This window comes from Nicotiana tabacum, chromosome 24 (genome assembly GCF_000715075.1).
Source record: "Nicotiana tabacum cultivar K326 chromosome 24, ASM71507v2, whole genome shotgun sequence".
In the NCBI taxonomy this organism is placed as follows: Eukaryota; Viridiplantae; Streptophyta; class Magnoliopsida; order Solanales; family Solanaceae; genus Nicotiana; species Nicotiana tabacum.
Genome location: NC_134103.1, coordinates 76,453,674 through 76,468,932, shown reverse-complemented (window position 1 = coordinate 76,468,932; position 15,259 = coordinate 76,453,674).

The following is a 15,259-nucleotide window of genomic DNA, read 5'->3' as shown; positions in this document are numbered from 1 at the left end:
TGAACCGGGTGAGGAAATCCCTTAGCCCCTCTCCCAAGGATTGCCTAACGGCGAATATGTCGTTTACTCTCGCCTCGGCCTTCTTGGCTCCGGCATGGGAGGTTACAAATTTGTCGGCCATTTCTTCAAAGGTTTCTATGGATCGGGCTGGTAACTGTGAATACCACGTCAATGCTCCTCCCGTGAGGGTTTCGCCAAACTTTTTCAGCAAAATGGAGGACAATTGTTGTTTGGCGAGGTCATTGCCTTTCACGACGGTGACATAATGAGTCACGTGATCTTCAGGATCGCTCATGTCATCATATATCTTGAGGTAGGCCGGCATTTTAAAGGTCTTTGTATGGCATGCAGGGCTGCATCATTACTGTACGGCTGCTCGACGAACCGACCGGCGTCCCTTTTCGGCAGCAGCTTAGGAGCGCCCGATATCTTATTAACTCGTTCTTGGTATTCTTTCATTTGGTCTCGGAGCGCCTTGTTTTCATTTTATATTTCTTCCATCCTTTTTAGAATGGCGACTAGGGCATTGTCACTTGCACTATCAATGACATTGTGAGTTATACGTGTCGTAAGGGGCGGACATACCCTTTCCCAAGCGGTGTCACGTGACACCGCTTGGTCCAGAATTTTACTAAATATACATATAGAAAAATAAAATTATTGGGTATAAATATAGAAATGACACTGCTTATAAAATATTATGCCTATGCCACTGCTTGTCGTTGGAGGGAGGGGTTGGTTGCACTGCTCGTTTGTTTGTTGTATCGTGCAAGTCCTTGTGGTTTCTGCACTCACTTGTAAAATATTATGCCTACGCCGCTTATGAAATTATTGTTCATTTCTTCAAACATTGACACCGCTTGTAAAATATTATGCCTACGCCACTGCCGTCGTTGGAGGGAGGGGTTGGTTGCACTGCTTGTTTGTTTGTTATATTGTGCAAGTCCTTGCAGTTTCTGCACTCGTGCCTGGAGCGGGTTTGTTAAGGACGCTTGTTAGCATGTCAGTTATCCACGCCTCGAGGAGTTTTTTCACAACTGGGGGTGTCCTTTCCTCTGCAGACGTGGAGGCTCCTTTACCACGGGATTTTGTTATACTGCAGTGCGGGGCGGTGACCCATCTCGTCTTAGAGACGCGCTGGGAATCGTATCCTCACCTGCCTTTTCACAGCTTTCGTTGATAATATTCATGAGGTTGGTTGGGAGGTCACTTTTTATCCTCGTCCTTTCTTCTCGGTTACCTGCCATGTACGGTTTTGTATACACAAAGAAAAGAGGTCTTGTTTTTTTTTTTTGACGTTAGTGACCTGTGCTAGTTGTAGATCTAGAGGAAACTAAAGTTTAACTAAGAAATTCTCACAGATGGCACCAAATTGTTTGATAAAAAAATATAGATCTTGGTTCAAATAATTAAATCTATGTGAACACGGGTTGATCTTAGCTAACAATAATATACTTATATAGGTTTGTTAAAAAAACAGTAAATGTCGTGTGGATCTGGTCGGACAATGGCAATAATATGTAATAAATGTTCTAAAAATCAGGAGCAATAATATAGCATTCACTTATAATGAAGAGTAATAAATGACATTTAAGTAAATAGGATAAATGATTCACCCAATAAAGAATGGAATAGGTGGATGCTCCTCCTAGCAATAATGAATGATAGACAAATCCTTGAATATTCGAGTTATTCTCGGATCTGATGAAAAAGTATGGACAAGAATCTCAATGAAAATGTAGTGTTTGTATCTTAGTAAGAGAGAGACGAATTTTTTAGTCAAAGTGTATTTTTTACAAGTGAATATCACATGCCCCTATCATTGTCTCTTTTTCTATCTATATAGAACATGTTCCTAAGAAACCCTAATAGTACAAGTGCAGTTAATATCCTATCATGAAAACTAGCCGTTACAGCTCTGTCCAACGTACTCGACCTCGACCTCGTCCCTTGTTGACACCTCGACTACGGCTTTATTGACTACGGCTCTTGTTGACTCTTCGACCACAAACTTTGTTGCTTCTTAGGCCACGACAAACGACGACTTGGGAACTCTTCTCTTAGTATTATCTTGGCTTAAATATTCTAAAGACAAATTTTAACTCATACAAGGGGTAATTCAGTAACAAAGCCAGAAAATTTCTTCAAAGGGTGTTCAAACTTGAAAGAAGTAAAAACATTCCCGATAAAGGGTGTTCAGTATATATTATATACCTCTAAAACCTAATATTTTACCTATATATACAGTGTAATGTTTCGATGAAAGATAGTCAATTTACCACCTTTAAGTAGATGTAGTTTCGCCCCGGTGTAATTTACGTTCAACTTGACTCATCCCCGGGCTTAAATGGCCACAAGGAGCTCCATTATTGCTGTATATGAGACTTATGATTAGTCGTTTTCCTTTTTGATAATAACTTGTCATGTATGTAGCAAGGTTTAACCACTGCGTCCATTTACTCATGAAAACCCCACAGTCCCCTCTTACTGCTGCAGTGTCTCATAATTAAGTCATTTCTATAGCCCACTAGCAATAGAAATGCAAGTGCATCTAGTGTATGCTTGGATCAAAACCCACCCACATGGATCTGCATTTATATTTGGTTATATAAAAAATGAAGTTTATAAACCAAATGAAGAATTTGGTTGTTTGCTCTTTTGAATTTAAGAAAGCCACTTTTTCTATTTCAGTGCTGTGTGGTCCATCCAATTGCTCCAACTTGAATTTAATTGTACTAAATGAAGTCGACATCTATCCAAGTTTGAAGGCGCATAAATTGGACCAGTTTGAGGTCAAACCGAATCTTAATTCGTTTATTATTTGCAGTGCTTAATTAGCTTTAATTTTGACACATTGTTTTGTCTCCCTAGCACCTAGTTCCCTTTTGTGAAGGTGATTTCCACTGTCCTAAATATAATTATCCAAGTAATTGGTTTGAAGACTTTTAGGACTTTCTGCTGTCTATTAGTTTATCATCTTATTTAGAACTATTCTTAAACATAAACCCCCTTTGGATTGGTTCATTTTAATTGCTTTTAAAATAAAATAATTTTTAAATTATTTTATAGTGTTTGAATAAAGTAAAAAAGTACTTTTAAGCATTTATTTTTAAGATAAAATGACAAAAACAAACCCAAAAGCTAGAATTCTTAACTTATGACTTATGCTTAAAAGTCACATAAAATAAGCTCATCCAAATATGCTCATAGAAACAATGTCATTAGCAATACCTTAATTTTAATACATGGATAAGTATGTATAAAGATAGAACTGTTCTTTCAAAAATTTTAATACACCAAATCAAACAGTGGATTAAAAATATAATTCAGTATAACTAATCTCAATATAACTAATCTCAGCATTACTAATACACTATATTCAGTACTATACTTATACACTCTTGCCAAATGACCCCTTAGGATTAACTTGCTTTCTTGTATGTTTTACTGCGTCATTTTCATGGGTCACCGAATCTTTCCCTTGTTTGAAATGAAAGGATTTGGTACGAGAAAAAAGGAAATGAATTAGCCAATGAGAATCAACAATTTTTACACATCGCCATATGTTCTTATCATTTTCCTCGGATGCTGTGTCTCTTTCTTCTTCAGGATATAACTCGAAAATTTTGGATCAAAGTAAAGATTGCATAGTGCAATGACAAGAAATATAATCATAGTGTGCAACGTATTTCTAGTCGAGCAGTAATTAAAGATGTTGGACATTTTGGAACTATTCATTATTCAAGTACGAATAATTGAATAAAACAATTTGAACAGCTCCTTCCATTTTTATCACCATTCCCTTTTATTTCTCTTCATTTATATATTAGGTATATTTGTAGCTTTTTACCGTGGGTTGGGAACTTTGGGTTGATTTTTCTTTTCTTTTTCAAACTCTCATTGGTCGGGTGTTGGGTATGGATAATTTATTTGGTTATGGAACTCTCTTTTGCTTTAAAATAATAATTTCCTTTATGAAATTGTTGTAATTTCTGATGAAGTTAGCCTACCAGAAAATGGGAAGAATGATATTGCTTGATATAAATTGAAACTTTAGTGATTTTACGGTTAGATAAATAAGTTTGAAGATTTTATTGCAGTTACACTACAAGTTGAATGATCAACGGTGTAATTAACCTTAAATGATCATAATGACGTATGATGATACGACGTCATTCTGAAACGACGTGACCCTAGGTTGTGGCTCACGGAAGGCCACGTTTCCTTCCCGTCCGAAGCGCTACTACTCGACCTGCTCGCATAAAACCTGACCCTAGCTGACAGAGTCCGCTCATCAAGGACGCCCAGGGTCGACATCAATAAGCGGAGGGACTAACTGTATGGGTTAAAATCTACCTCAGTAGGACTTAGCGTGAAGCGGTATCATAGAAAGCGATATGGTCGAGGTCGATTAGTAGATAACGGGGCTCTTAGCCGAGTAGTCAATAACGGCCGAGGTCGAGTATCAAGGGCAGTGCTAACGGCTAATTTTTGTAATAGAATATTTGAGAGAATATTCTATTGAATATTCTTGGTGTCTGTAATTTTATGGTTGACTAGGGAATGTCCCATATAAATAGAAAAAGAGATATGGGAGAGGCATGTAATATTCTCTAAGAAGAACATTCTTTGAAAAATAGTCTTTCTCTCTAGATAAAAGATAATCACTACCTTTCTAAAGAGATTCGATTGTCTACTATTCCATACTTTTTCCGTTAGATCCAAGAAGGATCCCAACATTCTAATATTTGTCTATCATTCATCATTGTCAGAAGGTTGGATCATCCACCTCATTCAATATTGGTGAATCATTCTCCTTATTTACTTTAATGCCATTTATCGATTATTTATTGCTTGATATTCCCCATCATTAATGACCTATGTACATTGAATGTACATCACATTTAATCTTCTCTCAACATTGTTCTTGCGCTATTTATGTTTATCGATTATAGATGTGAAGTTATTATCATTAACTAGGTTTAGCCCTTCGTCATACTAAATTAATTAGTTTAATTTGGTCAAATAATTTGGCGTCGTCTATGGGGATTATCTAGTTAAGTTTTTAGTTTCTTCTAGAACTACAAGTGGCACAGTCAATAAAAAAAAGAGCTCCTGCTTCCTTGTACACACGGATCTGACATGGCAGGTAATAGAGAAGAAAGAATGAAGGCAGTGGCCAATCTCACTACCAACCTCTTAAACACCATCAACGAGGTCTCCGAAACAGAAGGCGAAGACATAACACCTAAAACCTCTCCCCGGCGAAGTGGGTCGCCCCTCCCTCGCGGCAGTATCACAACATCCCATAGTAAAGGAGCTTCCACATCCTCAGCGGAAGCGGCGCCACCAGCGGTGAAGAAGCTACTCGAGTCTTGGCTGACAAATACGCTGACCAGCATCCTCGACAAGCCCACTCATGAGGCAGTCAGAGAAAATACAAGGACTTGCATTGCACCAGCAACGACCATGCAGCATGGCCCTCCCCCTCCAGTAACAGGTATCACTCACAATATCCTCCAACCACTTGTGATGAAATACGCAACGCCTAATGTGTCGAGGTCCGTGCCGATGAAGACGACCTGAATGGGCCAACCCATCGATTGACCTCGATATAAGCCGAAACCAGGAAGGATCGAAGAAATTATGCCATGAGAGATCTCGCAGCTCCACGATCCAACCGAGAAAGGCATCAGCCATATGTCAGAAGTGCCATCATGCCCTCTCCTGCCAAGAAGAGGGCCCATCTAGGCCAAGGACAGGGACTCACTGGCACGAGAGAGGTATGCCCCATTTACTATCCACTCATAATTTTTGTGTGTCACCCTCAGAAATAGTCTACGCATTAGAGAAGCTCAGACCAAAAATAAAGTGGCCACAAAAGATGAGGTCAGACCCAAGCACTAGAAAATCAAACGCCCTCTGCGAGTTCCATCAAGAGCGAGGTCACAAAACTGAGGACTGCATCGCCCTAAGGCAGGAGGTCGTGAACATGCTTCATCAAGGACACCTCAAAGAATTGTTGAGTGACCGAGGGAGGACTAACTTTGCCCGAGGACATGAACAACACCAGGGACCGCCGAAACCACCCTCACCGACTCGCACCATTCAAATGATGATCGGGGGCGGCGACGATATTTTGATCAACAACGTATAGTTCACCACAACCCACAAGATCAAACGGTCAATCACTCATGAACGGTATGACGAACTCGAAGAAAGTATCATCTTCGATAAGTCAGATACCCACGGTTTGGTTTTCCCTCACTATGATGCCCTTGTTATTACATTACGAATATTAGATATAGATATAAGACGCATTATGGTGGACGATGGGAGCGACGCGTGCATTGTCCATCCTCGAGTACTTGCACAAATGAAACTCAAGGATAAGATAGTGCCCCGTTGCATCACGCTAATAGGTTTTAACAATGTAGTTGAACGAACGTCCGGGGAAATCACACTCCCCATCCTGGCCGGCGGTCTCACACTGGAAACCACATTCCACATCATGGACCAGGATACGGCGTACAACGCCATAATAGTTCGACCTTGGATACACGCCATAAGGGTTATCCCCTCCAGCTTGTACCAAATTATCAAATTTCCAACCCCATGAGGAGTATTCAGCATACGAGGAAAACAACACACATCTCAAGAATGCTATCGCATCACCTTGGATTGTACATACACCCAACAAATGAAGGGCTAAGCAGAGGATGCATAGCAATTGACAGGGTCGAGGTCGAGCTGTGATGAAAAAGCAGTCGTCGTCAGAGATCCCGAAATAATAGACTCCACGGGATCAACCGTAGAAGACCTCGACCCCGTCCAATTTGATGATAACGACCACAGTAAGAAAGCCTACGTCGGTTGCAAGCTCCAAGAACCAGGTAAATTCCGTCAATTATTAACTGCCAACATGGACTTGTTTGCTTTTTCCCATGGAAACATGCCAGGTATCCCGAAGGAGGTCGCTACACACAAGTTGAACGTCGACCCATTCTACCCCCGGTAAGGCAGGTTAGGAGAAAGTTCAATTCCGCAATAAACGATGCAGTCCGTGAGGAGGTCAAAAAATTATTAGAAAACGGCTCCATCAGGGAATCAAAATACCCCCAATGGGTTGCCAATGTGGTCATGGTGAAAAAGAAGAACGGAAAGTGGCGGATGTGCGTAGACTTTACGGATTTACACAAAGCATGCCCCAATGATTCATTCGCGCTAGCTCATATTGACCAGCTCATTGACGCAACGACCGGGCATGAACTGCTGAGCTTCTTGGATGCCTACTCGGGCTACAATCAGATCCTCATGGAAGAGCAGGACCACGAGAAGACCACCTTCATCACCCACCAAGGAACGTACTACTACAAGGTGATGCCCTTCGGACTGAAAAACACGGGGGTGACATACCAAATATTGGTGACCAAAATGTTCAAAGACCAACTCGGCAAGACCATGGAAGTCTACATAGACGATATGTTAGTCAAGTCCAAAAGGAATGAAGATCACATCAACCACCTGAAAGAAGCTTTCGATATACTCAGGCGGTACAAAATGAAGTTGAATCCCGAAAAGTATGCATTCAGCGTGACCTCAGGAAAATTCTTAGGCTTCCTAGTATTGCAAAGGGGCATTGAGGTCAACCTCGACCAAATCAAATCCATAGAAGGAATACCAGAGCACCTAACCAGCAAAAACAAAATCAGAGGCTGACCGGCCGCATCGCCGCCCTGTCGAGATTCATCTCACGATCATCCGACAGATGCCATAAGTTTTTTGGCATACTCAGGAAAGACAATGACCTCCAATGGATTTTCGAGTGCATTCAAGCCCTTAAGGAATTAAAGGCTTATCTGTCGTCACCGTCGTTGCTTTCCAAAGCGAAACCGGAGGAATGCCTTCTCGTCTACCTCGCCGTATCTGAAGTAGCGGTGAGTGCACTCCTGGTCCGAGAAGATAAAGGTACACAATCCCCCATCTATTACATTAGCAGGACCTTAATCAATGCCGAGACGAGGTATCCCCACCTCGAAAAATTAGCCCTGGCCTTGGTCGTAGCTTCACGAAAGCTTAGACCCTACTTTCAGTGCCACCCCATCTCGATAGTCACAACTTTCCCCATGCGGAGTATTTTGCATAAGCCTGAGCTATCGGGCAGGTTAGACAAGTGGGCCATAGAACTGAGCGAGCATGATATCATATATCAACCATGGACGGCGATAAAATCACAAGTCCTTGCCGACTTCGTCGCCGATTTCAGCGCAAAAATAATGCCCGAGGTCGAAAAAGAAGCCGCCCATGCTTCTCCGCGAACACAAGATCTATGGATTTTGTACACCAACGGTGCTTCCAATGCGTCAGGGGCCGGACTAGGACTTGTGCTCGAAGTCCCGACGGGCGAAGTGGTTTGCTAGTCCATAAGGTGCCCGGACATAACTAACAACGAGGCCGAGTATGAGGCCGTGTTTGCAGGGTTAAGGCTAGCACTCAAGTACGGGGCGAGGCGGGTCATCCTACGCAGCGACTCTCAACACGTCGTCAACCAAGTCATAGGGACTTTCTAGATCAAGGAGCAAAGGTTACAAAAGTACCAGGCCAAGATCTGTAAACTACTATCCGAGTTCGACGAGTGTCAGCTCGACCAAATCCCTCAAGCACAAAACATCGAAGTAGAGGGTCTCGCCAAATTAGCGGAAACAACTAAAAGCATAACCGGAGAAGGAAATGTGGTCACCCTCCTCCACTTATCGATAAATCAAATTGAGATAAGGACTATAAATCTAACCTGGGACTGGCGCAACCGTATTGTTACATACTTGCAAGATGGCATACTCCCAAATGATAAAAAGGAAGCCAACAAGCTCCAGATGCAAGCGACCAGGTACAACATCATTCACAACGACCTATACAAAAGGATGTATAGTGGCCCCCTAGCGAAATGCTTAGGCCCGAATCAGACGCGGTGTGTCCTAGAAGAAGTCCACGAAGGCCATTGCGGAGCTCACTCAAGAAATGCAGCTCTGGTCAGATGTCTCATAAGGGCAGGTTATAACTGGCCTACCATGAAAAAAGAGGCCGCAGACTTCGTAAAAAAATGCGAACAATGCCAAAAATATGCCCCAATGATCCATCAAGCGGGCGAGCATCTCCACTCGGTCACCTCCCCTTGGCCTTTCGTCAAATGGGGAATGTACATCATCGGCCCCCTCCCTGCGGGGCAAGGTAACGTACAATTTCTTTTGGTTTTAACTGACTATTTCTCTAAATGGGTAGAAGCAGAAGCATTCGCCCAAATACGCGAACAACAGACCCCAATTTACTGGAAAAAAGGTCGCTGAATATTTTGAGAAGTGGCATATCAAAAGAATACTCTCGACACCATACCACCCCGCAGGCAACGGGCAAGCAAAATCCTCCAATAAATCAATACTGAACATCATGAAGAAAAAGCTTGAGGACGCCAAGGGATTATGGCCGGAGCTATTACCAGAAGTGCTTTGGACCTAACACACAATGCGAAAGATGAGAACAGGAGAGACACCCTACTCTTTAGTCTATGGGACTGATGCGGTTATACCGGTCGAAGTCGGAGAGCCCAGTTTACGATATTCCCATCAGAGCGGGCTAAGGAACGATGAAAGCAGAAGGCAAGAGCTCGACAAAGCCGAAGAATGGAGAGATATGGCCTACATAAGGATGGTCACCTAAAAACAGTAGGGAGAATGCTATTATAACAAAAGGCCAAGATCAGACCACTCGAAGTCGGGGACTACGTGCTCAAGGCCAAAACACAAGCAAGTAAAGAACCGCAGGAAGGCAAACTAGGGACGAATTGGGATGGCCCATACAAAATCATGGCGGGAGCAAATAAAGGGTCATTTCAACTAGAAACAACGGAAGGCAAACTACTGCCAAACAACTGGAACGTCGACCACCTCAAGTACTTCAACTTTTAAGAAAAAACGTCCTCCAAATAGCACTATTTTTCCCTCACTTGAGTTTTGCCCCAATTGGGTTTTCTCGAGGAGGTTTTTAGCGAGGCGACAAGGGGGACACTTCCAAGTCGAAATGCGAACGGAAAGAGACACCGGACGGTTAGTTCATTGCCCAACCTCTCAACACGTCTCCAGGCCACCCAATGAAGGGACTAGATAGACTGGGACTGGAATGCCAGCCCGAAAAGTATGTAATTTTCTCCAAGTATATGAGCAAAACATATGTGTGAAGTTCGCCTATGTCTTCGCCAAAACAACATCGCCTCAATATCTACTCGACCCCCGGCCTAGTTCGAACTAACTCGCATTCGACCTCGTTCGAATTAACTCACATTCGACCTCGTTCGAATTAACTCACATTTGACCTCGCTCAAAGTAACTCACATTCGACCTCGTTCGAATCAACTCACATTCGACCTCGCTCGAACCAAGTCAATACAGGTTACATTCGACCTCGTTTGAATTAACACCTACAGATCCCTCGCTATGACCAAAACCAAAATTTTATGATTAAACGACAAAACAAAATAAAGAAGCGTGCAAGCCCGAACAAAAAGAAAAGAATTAGATACGAAACAGCAAAAACGACATTTCTTACTTCAAATATATCCCTTACAAAGGCTAAAGCAGATGCCAACAAAAGTATGTACAAGAATTACAAGCAAAAGAAAGAAAAAGCAACTACGCGCTACCTAACTTAGCAGCACTATCTCCACCCATCTCTCCACCATCGCTGTCGGCGCCGGGATACTCATCCTCGTACTAGGCATCCTGCTAAATCCCTTCCTTGTCTTCCTCAGCATCACCATCTTGTGGTGTAGCGGGGTCATAGCCGCGAGCAAATTGAGCTTCACGTGCCTTAGCACGTCATTCTCTAAGTCGGCTTTCGAAACAACCCCCATCCTCATCAGATCCCTGAATATATCCATCTGGGCCTCGGTGTGAATCCATTCCTCATACAGATCCCAAGTAACGTTAGGAAAAGTAGTACAGGATGAGGACAGCTGCGCCAATAACTGTGCCTTCTCGGCCTCGAGGGAAACAACTCAATCATTAAGGTCCGCAGCCTCTTTTTCTAACTCCACAATTCGCTCATCAAGCCACTCCTCTATGAGCCTAGCTGTCTCCATGGCGCAATCCCGTTCAAAATGGATAACACGGATTGTATCCTCTAAAGCTGCCGCTTTACGCGCAATTGATAACTGGGTCGACTCCGCCTTCTCCAGATCCACTACCTTCTCGGCGACCTCGTAACTCAAAATGTCCGCTCGAAGTTGACACTCCTCCAGCTCGGCACGCAGCGAGACCACTTGGGCCTGAAGGTCGGCCCATTGGGCCTCAACTACCCTACTCACCTCGAGCTCCTCCTCTTTGTCCTTCAACGCCCCCTCGAGCTTACTACATTTTCCGATGACCTTCACCAATTCGTCATCCTTCTCCTTTAGCTCGTTTCGAAGGGCCCAGAAGTTGCTACTACCACCAAGTCGCCGACAAAGCTCACGGTGCTTATCACGATATTCGCGATATTTCCGCTCTATCTTTTGGAAGATAGCCTTACGCCTCTCCTCTCGGTGGGAACTTTCAATCTCCAAGATCACAGTCTGAAAAGAAAGCCAGAGCGGGTAAGAACAAAGTCAGAATCAACATAAAAAAATGAATATGGAAATGGAATACCAAACATACCCTAAGAGCAAGGCTGGCTATGCTCTTCGACAAAGTGGAATCTTTCAGATTTTCGAGGGTCTTACCCTCCACATCGGAACAAAGTGGACCAAGAGAAGGGACCACGTCCTCCGTGTCAACTAATAGATCCCGGTCCAGAGGGATCACAATAGTCCACATGCTCCCTTCCAACCTCACCTCAAACTAGGTGAGTCCTTCCCCATCATCCTAACCTCCCCAGCGTCCATATCAGAGCCCATATCATAATCCTCTTCGGCAACACGTTTGCCCTTGGTATCAACCTGAGAGGAAGGATCCTCGGTCGGTAACGAGGTTGATGTCTCACCCCATTGTAAGGCATCAGGGACTCGCGTCGATGACCCTTCAATACCCATTCCGGCCTCAAGGAGCAACGTACATCCCTCGACCCCCGACGGTGACCGGATCGTGGACAGCAGCTCGGTACCAACTCCGAGATCTATGGTCGCCGTTTCATTGATGACAAAGCGATCCTTCACCGAACTTCCCATGCGGACACTTCCCTCGCCGATACCGATGGATCACCTATTGCAGGGAAGCAAATTATCATCAGTCGACGATAATCCTTCCTCATCGTCCTCGTCAACTAGATGCAGGGGGAAGTGGAAACACCCGTCATAGTAGTCAACGACCGAGCAGGTCTCACCACAACAGTAGGAACAGAAATGGCCTTCCTCTTAAGGAATGCCGGAGTAGGAGCTTTCTTCCTCTTCGAAGACCCTCGGCCTGCAAAAGTGATTAGAAATGCGACTCTAAAAGTTTTGAAGAACACGCGACCACAAGGTCAGGACAGCATACGTAAAAAGTCACTATATAGACGGACAAACTCACCGGTCGCTGAAAGTTTGGGCCCAAACTTCTGGAAAAAGGCTGGCCACCCATGAATTCCCACTGTGTGGGGCAAGATCTGGCTAATCCATTCGTGAATATCCGTGACCAAAGGAGGGGACTCGATCTCAGCTGTAGAAAAAGACTGAACGGTTAGACTACGATGAGAACGAGCAAAATGAGCACTTAGTGAAAATACTTACGGGCATAGTTCCATGCCTCAGGAAATCCATTTGTTTTTGCCACCACGTCCTCGGTCTTGACGTAGAAGTAATTAAACCAGAATCAATGATTTGCTTTATTGTCCATCTTTACTACCAAGCTTTTGCCTCCACGGTGATGAAGGTGCAACATCGTAACTTTATGGAAACTCAGCGCGAAAAGGTGCATCGGGTGGCGAAGAGAGACCCCGCGGCCAGCCAATTCCGTGTACTTCGTCAACATGAGGATGAGCTTGTAGATATAAGGAGAAAACTGAGTCGGGCAGACGCCGTAGTAGCGGCAAAATTCCTCTGCCAATGGGAGAATAGGAAAAGAGTAGCCCACATAGAATGGATATGCGTAGAACGTGCAATATCTAGGGCGATGAATCTGCACCACATCGCGTCCAGCCGGGACCAGATCGATGTGGACTAGAATTTTGAACTTCGCCTGAAATTAGCAAGGGCCACCATGTCCATCTCAGACTCTACGGCCTCAGGGTCATCCTCGGGAAGCTTTGAAAAGTCAGTTCTAGCCTTCTCACTACGGGGAATTATTTCCTCCACCGTAGGAAAGCTTTCATCTTCTGCACCAATGGCAGCCCCACCTTCACGGGAAGGCATGTACATTGCCAAAGGAATAGGGTCAGGTACCCCCCCCCCCAGAACTGGAAGACACATTAACCATTTCAGTTTATGAATAGAGGGGATGTAAATGCAAAAGAATCAAGTAGCAGGAAGCAACAAAATCAGTGAAGGCAGGAGTATGAAGTAAGGTCAAGAAAGTAGAGATTCTAATTGAGGAAGAAGAAGATATGGAAATCCGATTCTTAGAAGGCAAAGAGTGAATCGAAGGATTAAGTATCCCCATTTATAAGAGTTAGGGCATCAATATCGAGGAAGTAAACCACAGTTGCCCAGCTCAAGAATTGAAATGGCAGAGGCGTGGGAAACGATACAGGGTATTGGGAAAATGCGTAATAATGACGTATGCTGACATGACATCACTCTGAAACGACGTGACCCTAGGTTGTGGATCACGGAAGGCCACGTTTCCTTCCCGTCCGAAGCACTACTACTTGACCTGCTCACATAAAACCTAACCCTAACTGGCAGAGTCCACTCATCAAGGTCGCCCAGGGTCGACATCAATAAGTGGAGGGACTAACTATATGGGTCAAAATCTACCTCAGTAGGACTTACCGTGAAGCGGTATCGTCAAAATCCATCCCGGAATATATATATCACTGACCATCAGTCACCCAGTACCGAGTAGGGCAAATCCATCCCATGGAGAAGATCCATCTCCAGGTATAAAGTGCTTCGGACAAGATCCATGTCCAGGGAAGATCCATCCCTCAATAATATCAATCGCGCTTACTGGGGGTGTGTGCAGACTCCGGAGGGGCTCCTTCAGCCTAAGCGCTATTATAAATCAGTATAACCGTTGCGGCGTGCAGCCCGATCCCATAAATGTCACTCATAATCAGGCCCTCGACCTCACTCAGTCATCAATCTCTCTAGTTTCTCTCTTACAGGCTCACAATGTCATGATACTAGCCCGAAAACAATGATATGATGTATCCATAATTAACAACAGAGACTGAGATATGATATGGAATGAATGAATATGACTGAGTACGAAATATCAATGAAATCAGTAAGACAACAGTAAGAAACAAACACTATGGGTCCCAATAGTATCGACATAAAGCCTAAACATGATATCTAGCATGAGTGACAGCTTAATTACTTTATCACATGATGAAAATACGGATATCAACAAGATAGAACCACTAGAAAGTGTTATGGAATCGACCAGGTAATAATTCTCACGGTGCACGCCCGCACGACCGTCACTTGGCATGTGCGGCACCTCAATACCAATCACTTAACACATAGTTCGGGGTTTCGAACCCTCAGAACCAAGTTTGAAAGTGTTACTTACCTCAATCCGGGCTAAACTCTACTCCAAAATGCCTTTGTCCCTTAAATCGGTCTCCAAACGTCCCGAATCTAGCCACAAGCAGTACAATACAATCAATATAGGTCAAATGATTCAATTCCACAAGAAAAATATGAAATTATAGCCAAAATCTGAAATCGGCCCAAACCCGGCCCCCAGGACCACGTCTCAAAATTTGAATAAAGTCTTAAAATCCGAAAGCCTATTCACTCATGAGTCTAACCATACCAAATTCATCAAAATCCGACACCAATTGGTCATTTAAATCCTCAAAACCAACTTTCCAAACCCCTAGCCTCAAACCCCCAATTTACACCTCAAAAACACACCATCTAGGTGGGAAATCAGTGAGAAAACATAATTATTGAAGAAAAATGAACACAAGGAACTTACCTCAAGAATCCCCTTGAAAATCCTCTCAAAAACCTCTAAAATCCGAGCTCAAAATGATGAAATGAAGCCAAAATCGTGAAGTCTCGCATTTATAGACTCTGCCCAGGCTTTCCGCACCTGCGGCAACTTGGCCGCTTCTACGGTCTCGCAGGCGCGCTCCCATAGCCCTC